Genomic DNA, 10,452 nt, shown 5'->3' with positions numbered 1-10,452 from the left:
GCTTCATGCAGTCTGCCAAAATACCGCTCGGATAGTGGAGGCGTGTACACACACACACACACACACACACACACACACACACACACAGAGTATATAGCATGGCCAATAAGAAACACATCCTTTTTCTTTTCTTTTAGGAAGAGGAAACTTTTAATTATTGTTATTAGAGGGTGATAAGGCGTCTTGCTATTTTAATGTATTGGGACTCACAAGTAACTTTTGATGGCCGTGGTTTTTAATGTAGAATGTGTTAAGATGTTTGAAAATGTGTTTTCAATACAAAAAGAGGTTAGTAATAATAACCTAAGCACGCACACAGCCAGTTTAATTTCCATGTCAATACCTTTGTGCTTCTTTTCATCCTCAGCAATACATTACAATACTTGAACAGGGCAAGGAATTTCATCTTGAACAGAACAAACGGAGGAGATGCAGTACTAGAAAAGAGAAGCTCTACTGCTAGCACAGGTGCACTTCCTCTGCAAATTGCTACACTAGGCAGCTCTTTCCGAACCCACAGTGGCAATGACCTTGCTGTTATTAGAGGAAACTGTAAAGTCGAAGCAGATTTTCACTGACTGCAGCCAACAGTGTATGGCAGTGCTTGCTATGAGACATTCGTTTTAGAAAACTGTATTAGGTAGTGCCAAAAACACATACTATGTTCCTATTCCCTGGTTTTGTGTCCTTTCCCCAATTACATTTTCTTTAAGTTGCAAATCTAGATAAAAGCATGAGCTTACCAGCATTTATTCCCTGAAGGCAATTTGTCTATAAATACTTCACAAGTTATCTGACTCGGCTCTGCTAAGCTTGTTCATTTGCCAAGGTTCACAATGAAGTGCAGATATAGGACTTAACGGACAATGTATCTCCTTTAAAATGCATGATGGTTTGTGCCAAATGTCATTCACCTCTACTTACAAGAGTGGTGGGGAACTTTATTGGAGGCATGGGCCACATTATCCCAGTGGAAAGCTGGGATAATTCCAATAGTGCTGCATTCCAATGGTGCGCAGGGAGAGACCCATACATAATGACTCTTCCTAAACCAGAGAGACGCATACCATCACATACACACACAGCTGTTTCCCAGAGGCATATGTTTAATTTTTAGTAGCATCCCTTAGTTTTCACTTTTAATTTTCTCCCTAGACTTTTAAGAAACAAAATTTGCTTTACAAAATGAAGGTCTTCCTTTATTCGCTTCGAGCAAAAACAGCACCCAGCAGAAGAATGCAAAGAACATCAATGCATGGTTGAATTGAAAACCCTGCTTTACACCTCTTCAAACTTGAAAATGCACTTGCATCTATAAAACTCCATGCATGCAATTGCAAGATGCACAATCAACTTTTGCATATTTGAAAATTTCAGGAACAATCTTCATGCAGCTGGAGTTTTTCTTACTTCCTAAACCACATTACCTTGCAGAGGGAGCAGCTTCCTATGCTGTCAACTCCTTTCTCTTCCTGCACCATGTGTGCTACGACAGTTACTGTTACAGACACCTTGGCTATCAAGGTTGTTTGCATTTCTTAAATATTCTGCTTTATGAAGTGCTTCCTTGTATCTGTTCTGAATCTTCCAGCATTCAGCTGAGGCAGGAAGATTTCTCTCTAACTATTTTCTCAAGACCTTGTATAATTTTATACACGTCTCGTCTATCATATCTCTCTCTCATGACTTTTTTTTTCTAAACTAAAAAAACCCTAAATTTAACTTTTCATCATAAGGGAGTTACTCTAGCCTCATAATCATTTTGCTTGCATTTTTCTAGTTCTACAATATACTTTTTGAGGTGTGACAATAAGAATTGGCACTGTGTTCCAAGTGCAGTCACACCACAGATTTGTATAATTGCATTAAAATATTGCCAGCTTTATTTTCAATCCTTTTTAAAATGATTATTAACATGGAATTTGCCCTTTTCATAGCTGCTGCATGCTGCATTAACATTTTCATCAAGGTATCTAACATGATCCTGAGGTCTCGTTCCTGGTCAATCCCCACCAGTTCAAACCTTGTAAATGTATATGTAAAGTTACCCCTAACTCCAGGTCCCAGTACTGATGATTGTGAGAACAATCCATTTATTCCTACTATCTGCTTCCTGTTCTTTAACCCCAGGGTAAAAAAATATTATTTATTTATCATTAGTATTGATAAAGCAATGTGCTCCTCAAATTCTTTTGTGCATGTGTCTGTTTACTCACAAGTAAACCACACTATGTCCAGTGGGTCTTATTCCCTTGTAACTTTTTAAGGATTGCAACTTCATATATTTGTACTTACCAGGTATTTCCATGCATTTGCTCCTTACAGAATATTTATTCTTTTCACCACTATTCTGATTAGAATCTTAACAGGCAAGTTGATTAGCAGCTAAAGAACCACAAGGAGCGATCTTGTTGATGCAAAAGCATATCAGTTTAAATAAGTAATTAAGGGCCATTTATTTGATTGACTGAGTGATTTGTGGCCAACTCATCTGTCTAGTAGTCCTTAGCAGAGACTCTCTCTTGACTAACTGACATAGACAGCAACACGTATCTCTGAGGTCCTTCTGTGCATTAATGACAACTATGGTCAGAACAGGGATGTATTTAATGTCATGTTTCTTTAGCTAAAACTGTTTTTAATTTAATTCAGTTTTGGCTCATACAGTGCTTTTAAACACTCTTAAGAACATGAATAATTCATTGTGAATGTTAATTGTGTGTCCAAGTGCTTTATGGGATCAACATTAGCATTCTAACCTTAGGCTAAGCCAGATGTGACAATACATTACAAAATATATTTACCATGGTGCTATATTTTTGGAATATATTAATTGGAATACAAATTCAAATTAGTGAAAATGAAGTCTAAAGCCTTGCAATTAACCCTTTTGCTGTGATTTCTGTGAATATGCTGAAGGAAATCCTGTAAACACATGGAATGCTAATCTCTCATTTAAAAAGCATGATTTTAATTATTTTAAGATAGTTATGTAAGGGAGCTGATCCAGATTATGTTGGATGCTGCTTATTTAAAAGTTACATGTAGATAGTTGCTGGGGGTGGGGGGAGCTACAATTCAGAACTGGGAAAACCAATATGGCCACACTGAGGATTGTATCTAAAGCAGCACCAGAGGAGCTCTGTTTATGCAATGACACTTTCATTTCCTCCCACTGCACACATACACACAGAGAGATCTTCTCCCCCAATCCCCTAGAGGCTAGAACTGACTTTGAGGGCTTGTGGGGGCTGAAAGGGAGAGGTGAGGTGGGGAAAATCTGTTTTGCTAGTGTATGCCTCTTAGGAATAGGTGCACTGGATATCACCCTTAAGCAATAAAGTGGGCAAGTGTACACAGACTGCCTGTAAAGCACAAAGCCAAAAGAACTACCTGGAAAGTTTTGCATCCTCTACTGCTGTTAACTCTGGGATTCATAAATATCTCTTCTTCCAATAGTCTCAGTCCAGACGGCCTGTTTATTAAAACCTACCTCTAGTTGGTCTGTTGTTTGCAGATCCTTTCCATTTCATTGATATTATGTGCTGTCTTTGCTAGACTCATCATTCTGCTCCCCCACCTCCCCAAATAATTATCTAGTCTTCTTCTGGATAGCTCCTAGCATAGTTTGCATGTTCCTTGATAAGGACAAGGATTGCCCACCTGCTCCCATTAGGGCAAATTCATACATTCTAGTAGTTGTGCTGCGGCAAAAAAGAAAAGAAAAGCCAGGAGTGAAGAACTGTCATGGATGAAGAACTGTCTGTGTCAGATCTCAGAGGTTTAAATGTAGGACAGAGTGAGCCATGATTTTACAAAGTACCAGACGATGCACCAAAGTGCACAGCACAGCAAAAAAAAAAAAAAAAGTTAACTTCTTTTGGCTTCATCATATCATTGCCCTGTCAAAATGGTTGTGTGAATTCTACTTCTATCAGTTATGTGGATCATGTGTTAACGGATATTGCTAGCAGATACAATAAAACAGTCATCTATAGCAGATACAATAAAACAGTCATCTATTTTTCATAGCACTGTCTTTTTCCTGACATAGACTCACAAAAAAACTTGTCCCAGGGGCTAGATAGCAGTGAGAGCCTACAGGCACACCACTGTATATATTTTGCCTTAGTTACATTTTGATGATAAAGACAGCAGAATGAGAAAAAACAAAAAAATCAGGTTATGGACTTGTGCCTTTTCCGAGAACAACAATTCAAAGTGGTTTTAAATCAGTGGTTTCCAAACTCCCCTCTTGCGCCACAGGCCACTTGAAAATTGCTTGAGGGTCTTGGCCAACCACTTTTACTGCCTTTATTGCTTATTTTATTGTACTACAATTTGAATTGCATAGAAGTCTATAAAATTCATACTGTAAGTGTTCTCCACTGACATGCCATGAGCCACCGGTGGACCACAGGTGGTTCATGGACCACAATTTGGGAATTCCTGTTTTAAATCAATGTACTTCGCATTTGGTGGATATGCATTCAGACTGATACACAGATTCAGACAACGCAGTGACAGATTATGATGGCAAAACATGATTGCAGGGGCACAGCTGAATAATTTAAAGCCACTTTAAACTGACTTCAGCAAGAAAGACCTTGGGAAAACGCACCTTCAGACTAGAAGAGTTGGCAATAATACGTTGCATTGGCAGTATGGTGAATTTGTACCAACTTAGCAAGACAAAAATAAAACACTTGTTACAAAAAGGTGTGTTCTAGGCTAGTGTTGCTATAATGGGGCAAGGGTTCAGGGAAGGCAGGTACAGTACACCCACAAACACCAACACACAGCTTGTTTTTCCTGAAGGAAGTAGAGGTCTGGACTGTGGATCTGGAAAAGGCAAAATCCTCCAACTGGGCAGCAATGTAACAGAACACATTTGATCAGGCAGGGAGGGAACAGCCTGAGAATGCCTGACCTAGACTGAGAATTTCTCACTTAAATATTTCAGAAGGTGTGGCTATGTTTGCAATAATACTTTTTGGTAAATTATTTCATTTTTGATTCTTTCCCCCCAGATCTTTTAAGTATCAGTGTTGCATGCAAGGTAGAACATCTATCTATCATCTATCTATCTATCTATCTATCTATCATCTCTATCATCTATCTATCATCTCTATCATCTATCTATCTATCTATCTATCTATCTATCTATCTATCTATCTATCTGTGGTGCATAAATGAGTATCAATTCCCTGTGGTGGTTCTCTAACAGAAGGTCAAAATAGTCAATTATCTTTCAGCAGAATCTTTTCCTGTATTCCCACTTGAATTTATTTTTGTTCTTACACTGTACATTTATTCTCTTGATACATGTACTGTACTTCTCAATAAAAAATAAATTTAAACAACATCTATATTCATATAAAATGTGAATAACATCTATAGCTATTTTCAGACTTTGATATGTATTTTATTTCAAATACTGTACAATGATAAATATATTTGTAGTGCATACCATGAGAGCTTGTTTCACTACAAAATACTTGAGTGCTGTGTGTGTGTGTTTAGTGTTATTTTTCATCATATTTGGAAGTATTTCAAATTACTCAGCATTGAGAAGTGCTTTTTTATCTCAAATATCTACCTGGATATTCTTCTCCATACTTTCTGCCTTTGTCTGTTGGCATCACAGCTAAGCAGTCCCTGGCACAGCCTTTTAAAAACAAAGCACATTTCTACATGGTGTCCTTGGCTATTGTCTTAGGAAACTGTCTTTTAAAGTGCTGCTTTACAAAATGGATACCGTGATACTAAACTGGTATGATAATCTGAAACAAGCTGATCCAGAACTATGCCTTTTATAATGTGCCACTCAAAATTAGAGTGAGCAGAAGGTGGCCAAATTGTTTATGTTCCACTGTGATATTTCCCCTATCTCCAGTAATAAGTAAACACATTAAAACAGAGGTGATTAAATTATTTTTCTCCCTTTTCTGGCAGTGAAACAAATTCTGTTTAAAACACTGATTCATAAGGCTCAATTTGTATGGATTCATTTCTCCTAAACCTAATTTGCAATCCAACGGCTAAACCTGACATCGGTGTTTAACTTCAGATGGGTTCCCTATTGGGCATTCTCCTCAGCCTCAAGTCAGTCCCTGTACTCTCTCTCAGCAGGTGCTAGACATGTTTGGCATTCAGACCTTCTGTAAAGCTTTCTAAATGTGGAGGCTTTTTCATACTAGAGAAAATTGACAAGTTAATACTCCTGTGCTGAAAGAAGCAGCAAAGCTAACATAATTTTGCTTGGTTTTTGGAACTGGCTGGGGTCAGGAAGGGGGGGGGGCACTAGGTACAAGATGTACTGAAGAACTGAGAGGAAGCTATGTATAGCTGTTTAAGTGAAGAAACTCTACTATATAGTGCCATCATTTGAACTGCTTTCCCTGGTCACCACCTGTCCCATTTTCCAGTTTCAGCTGTGCCATCCTTAAGAGATTTTACAGCCTGAGGCAAGGGATATTGGACATTCAGTATCAACACTAAGGTGTTAGGATAGTGTCCTGGTTAGGGAATGCAAGCAGGGCACACACAGCTCTATCTTCTGTCACCTTACCACTTGTATTTTTACAAAGATGCTGCAGAGCACCTGAATTAAGCTTGTGGACCACTCGTGATTCATGGACCACAGTTTGGGAAACCCTGGAGGATCAAATATATCGATCCTCAATGTACACAACCATAATCATAACCACACACTGATATGTTGGGAAAGGTAAGAAAGCACCTGGGGCTTTTTACCCTTTCCGCAGCTGACAGCAGGCTAAACAGAACATCTGTAGAAGATAGCAGTAGTGTCTCTCAACCACATAATTTGTCTCCCCAAAGTATAAACATCCTGAAATAAGGTCTGTGAATATAGTTTGCCTTAGGTTACCTGAAGGTCTTGTCTGGATGGCTGCCAAGAACATTTCCAAATCAATTTTTGTTCGCATGTATTTACTGCTCTGCTAAGCACTTGTTGTCCCCATGTTATTGCTACAAGTCAACTACAGGACCCTTCTGGGCTGCTGGAATTTGGGGGGGGGGGATTCAATCACATTCTGGCAATTCAGGCTGCACAATTAAAGCTGATTTGGAGCTCTATTGAAACAAAAGGCTGGGCTTCTTGCAATAATAAAAGCGAAATGCACTGGAAACTGTGGGATAACACTTGCTTGATGCGACATTGTCTAAATCTCACCACCAGCAAATCAGGCAGAATACTCATTAAATAGGCTGCCTGGAAGCAGCCACAGTGTGCAGAAAGTGTCAAGGACTGGGGAAAGTTTAATTTGTAATGATTACAGCTTGTGTCAATACTTTTGTTCAGAATTCAAATAAACTATAAACGCACCCCTTACTCTGGGATGCATTTTGTGATGCCAGTGGAAGCTTTTGCTTGCTTGGCTTTTCATTTTTGTAAAATATGCAAGCATCTAAAATTGGTGGTGTAATAGACTTCTAGCAGATTCTGTCAGGTATGTTTTTTATTCTGTTTGAAACAATTTGCCTTCTGGGGTTCTTTACCTTTGACTCAGTCACTGCATATGTATATATACAGAAATGAATCACAGAATCATAGTTGGAAGGGACACCAAGGGTCATCTAGTTCAATCCCTGGCAATGCAAGAATCTCGAATAAGCTGCATTTCAGTAAAATATACCAGCTTGATGGAGTTGGCAGAATCTGGGCATCCAATGGCATAAAAATAAATATAGCAACTTTTCATTTTCTAAGTACTCTGCCCTGAATTGTAGTACCTTCAAAGTCAGAAAGTAAAATAAAAATAACCCACCCAGCATCATGAATTATGTAAGAAAACATCCTGTTCTTCATTACTATGGCAAAGTGTTCACAAACTGTGACCAAGCTCTGACTATGGTGCTAAAAGGAATCTTTATACAGATAGGCTTTTGTCCAGGAAAGCACTTAAGTCAATCAGTCTGACTCATGATGTAGCTCCATGTTTTCCCAGCTTTTGGTACCTGACTGTGAACCTCATACACACTTATCTTGCAGTAACTCTCACTGAGCTCAGTTCCTGAGTAGACATGCATAAGATTGTGTTGTTACACTTTTTTCTGGATTGAAATTGGCAACAAACTCCACTTTTACACCAGAGAAAAACAAATCACTTCACTGACCAAACACCTATTTAACCCACAGCGCCACCTGCATCACAAAGTTTAGTAGGGAGTTCCAAAATCTGGTTGCAACCACTAAGAAGGTTCTTGCTTGAATTGTTCACCAGGACATATAACATCAATCTTGGCATGACTGCACAGGCTTCCAATTTGTTTCTGGCCCAATGCAAAGACCTATAAAGCCTTAAACAGCTCAGGACCACAATACCTCAATGATTGTCTCTGTATGAGCCAAGCTGGCATCTGCAATAATCATCTGAAGCCCTTTTTTGTGTGCCTCCTCCACAGCGGTTTGGTGGGTGGCAATATAGGAACAAGCCTTTTCTGCAGTGGCTCTCTCCGTTTGTGGAATGCTCTCCCCAGGGAGGCTCAACTGGCACCATCATTACATATCGTTAGGCAACTGGTGAAAACATTTCTCTTCAACCAGACATTTAGCTGATTAACATTCTATGGCTTTAAAATGTGTTTGTGGGTGAGGGGATCTTGGTTTGTTTTTGTTTTATTATGTATTTTGTGTTCACATTTAGTATTTTTCTATTGTCAGCCAACCTGGGATCTTCAGATGAAGGGCAGTCCACTAACTAACTAATTAATTAATTAATAACAATAGGATTGCCTATTGAGGCAATAGGAAAATCTTCAAGACCTATCAGGAAACCACTTGAATCCATCAGTCTCTTGAGGGGGATCATCCAAAAGCTCTGCTGCATTGAGATCATCATCATTCCATCCAACACAAACCAAACTAAAGCAGATCAAGAGTGTGCCCCGCTGAGTGAGTGCGGTCAGAAACTACTTGGGGCATATCCATGGTTGCCATATAAACCATGAAATCCTGAGACATTCCTGAAAGGGCAGTTTACACATGTGTGTTAAAATCCTGGGGAACACCACCAAAGCCACCCCGGATAGCTCAGGAATGAAAACTGCTAGGCAGCATGATGGACAGTACAGTCATACCTCTAGTTGCGTTAGGTTCAGGTTGCGGACTTTCGGGTTGCAAACGCGGCAAACCCAGAAGTATATACTTCTGGGTTTCACAGCACATGCACGTGCAGAAGTGTTCTGCGCACTTTGCACATGCGCGCTGTATTGCGTCACACGCATGTGCAGAAGTGGCGCTTTACTTACGGACTTTTCGGGGTGCGAACGGCACCCTGGAACGGATCGCATCCATAAGTAGAGGTACCACTGTACACCAACAGGCTCCCTATTCTTGTTCTGATGCAAATGCTGACCTCAGCATAGGTATGGCTACCTTGGACAGCTCCCTGCAGGGCTTAGGATAAATACTACACAGGGTGCTGCATAAGAACAGAGCTCAGATGTTACAACAGCAGTTGCTCTCCGACCTCTATAGGAGCTTGAGCTCTGCCTCAGTAGCCAGCTCCAGCTCCGCTGAGAGGTGCCTCTTCATTTAAAGGGCTCCAGCCTTCTCAGCCAGATGTTTTCTCAGATGGAGCAGGGGAGATTTAGGTTGCAGTGGTGTTCAGGGATGAAGCTGGAGTCAGAGGACGTAATTGGGCTGGAGAGGAACTGGCTCTGTGGTTTCTTCTTGCAGAAGTGCTTCCAGTAGATTAGGAGCTTCTCAGCCTGACCACAATAGCAATTCCCTCTCCCAGTTCTGAATTCCAAACCTCAACCTCTGAAGAAGGGGAATTTGACACCAGGGTCATGACAATTCTGTTCTGGGCACCCACTGTCAGGAAGGCACAGTAGAAGAAGAAGAGTTTGGATTTGATATCCCACTTTATCACTACCCTAGGGAGTCTCAAAGTGGCTAACAATCTCCTTTCCCTTCCTCCCCCACAACAAACACTTTGTGAGGTGAGTGGGGCTGAGAGACTTCAAAGAAGTGTGACTAGCCCAAGGTCACCCAGCAGCTGCATGTGTAGGAGCAGGGAGGCGAACCTGGTTCACCAGATTACGAGTCTACCGCTCTTAACGACTACACTACACAAACAGAAAGACTGCTGGATGTGGGTCATTGGTCAGGGGAATGAAATCACAGTAGCCTACTGCAATGCAGAAAGAGCTCTTAAGCTCTCTGCCTTGCTTACCAGGTTCTGGTAGGCTCTTGCAAGATCTCAGATGGCCCCACAAGAAAGCTGTACGCCTTGATGGGGTGTGTGTGTGTGTGTTAAGACATGTTTGGTGTGCCAGCTCTGGAAGGTAAGAGTGCTTGTGTGTGTGTGGTTCTGGGGGCAGTTTTGACTATACTTGATTTCAATATTACACACCATCCCCAGAACGTAACCCCTGTGTGAGATGAGAGTGATCTGTAGTGTGACTCTGTCCTATAATTGC

At 40.5% G+C, this 10,452-nt stretch overlaps 1 long non-coding RNA gene across 1 annotated transcript in view; it reads right to left on the bottom strand.

Annotated features, from left to right (window-relative positions):
- The window catches only part of LOC310704662, a 41,253-nt gene extending 31,288 nt beyond the window's left edge, over window positions 1–9,965 (bottom strand). The window contains exon 1 of the long non-coding RNA XR_014524948.1: window positions 9,906–9,965. This is a non-coding gene — a long non-coding RNA (uncharacterized lncRNA). The remainder of the gene's footprint in view (window positions 1–9,905) is intronic.
- Between the last annotated feature and the right edge of the window lie 487 nt (window positions 9,966–10,452).

The sequence above is a fragment of the Podarcis liolepis genome (genome assembly GCF_965112155.1).
Source record: "Podarcis liolepis genome assembly, chromosome: 4".
NCBI lineage: Eukaryota > Metazoa > Chordata > Lepidosauria > Squamata > Lacertidae > Podarcis > Podarcis liolepis.
The sequence above is the reverse complement of the archived record's forward strand: the minus strand, read 5'-3'. Positions and strand labels throughout refer to the sequence as shown.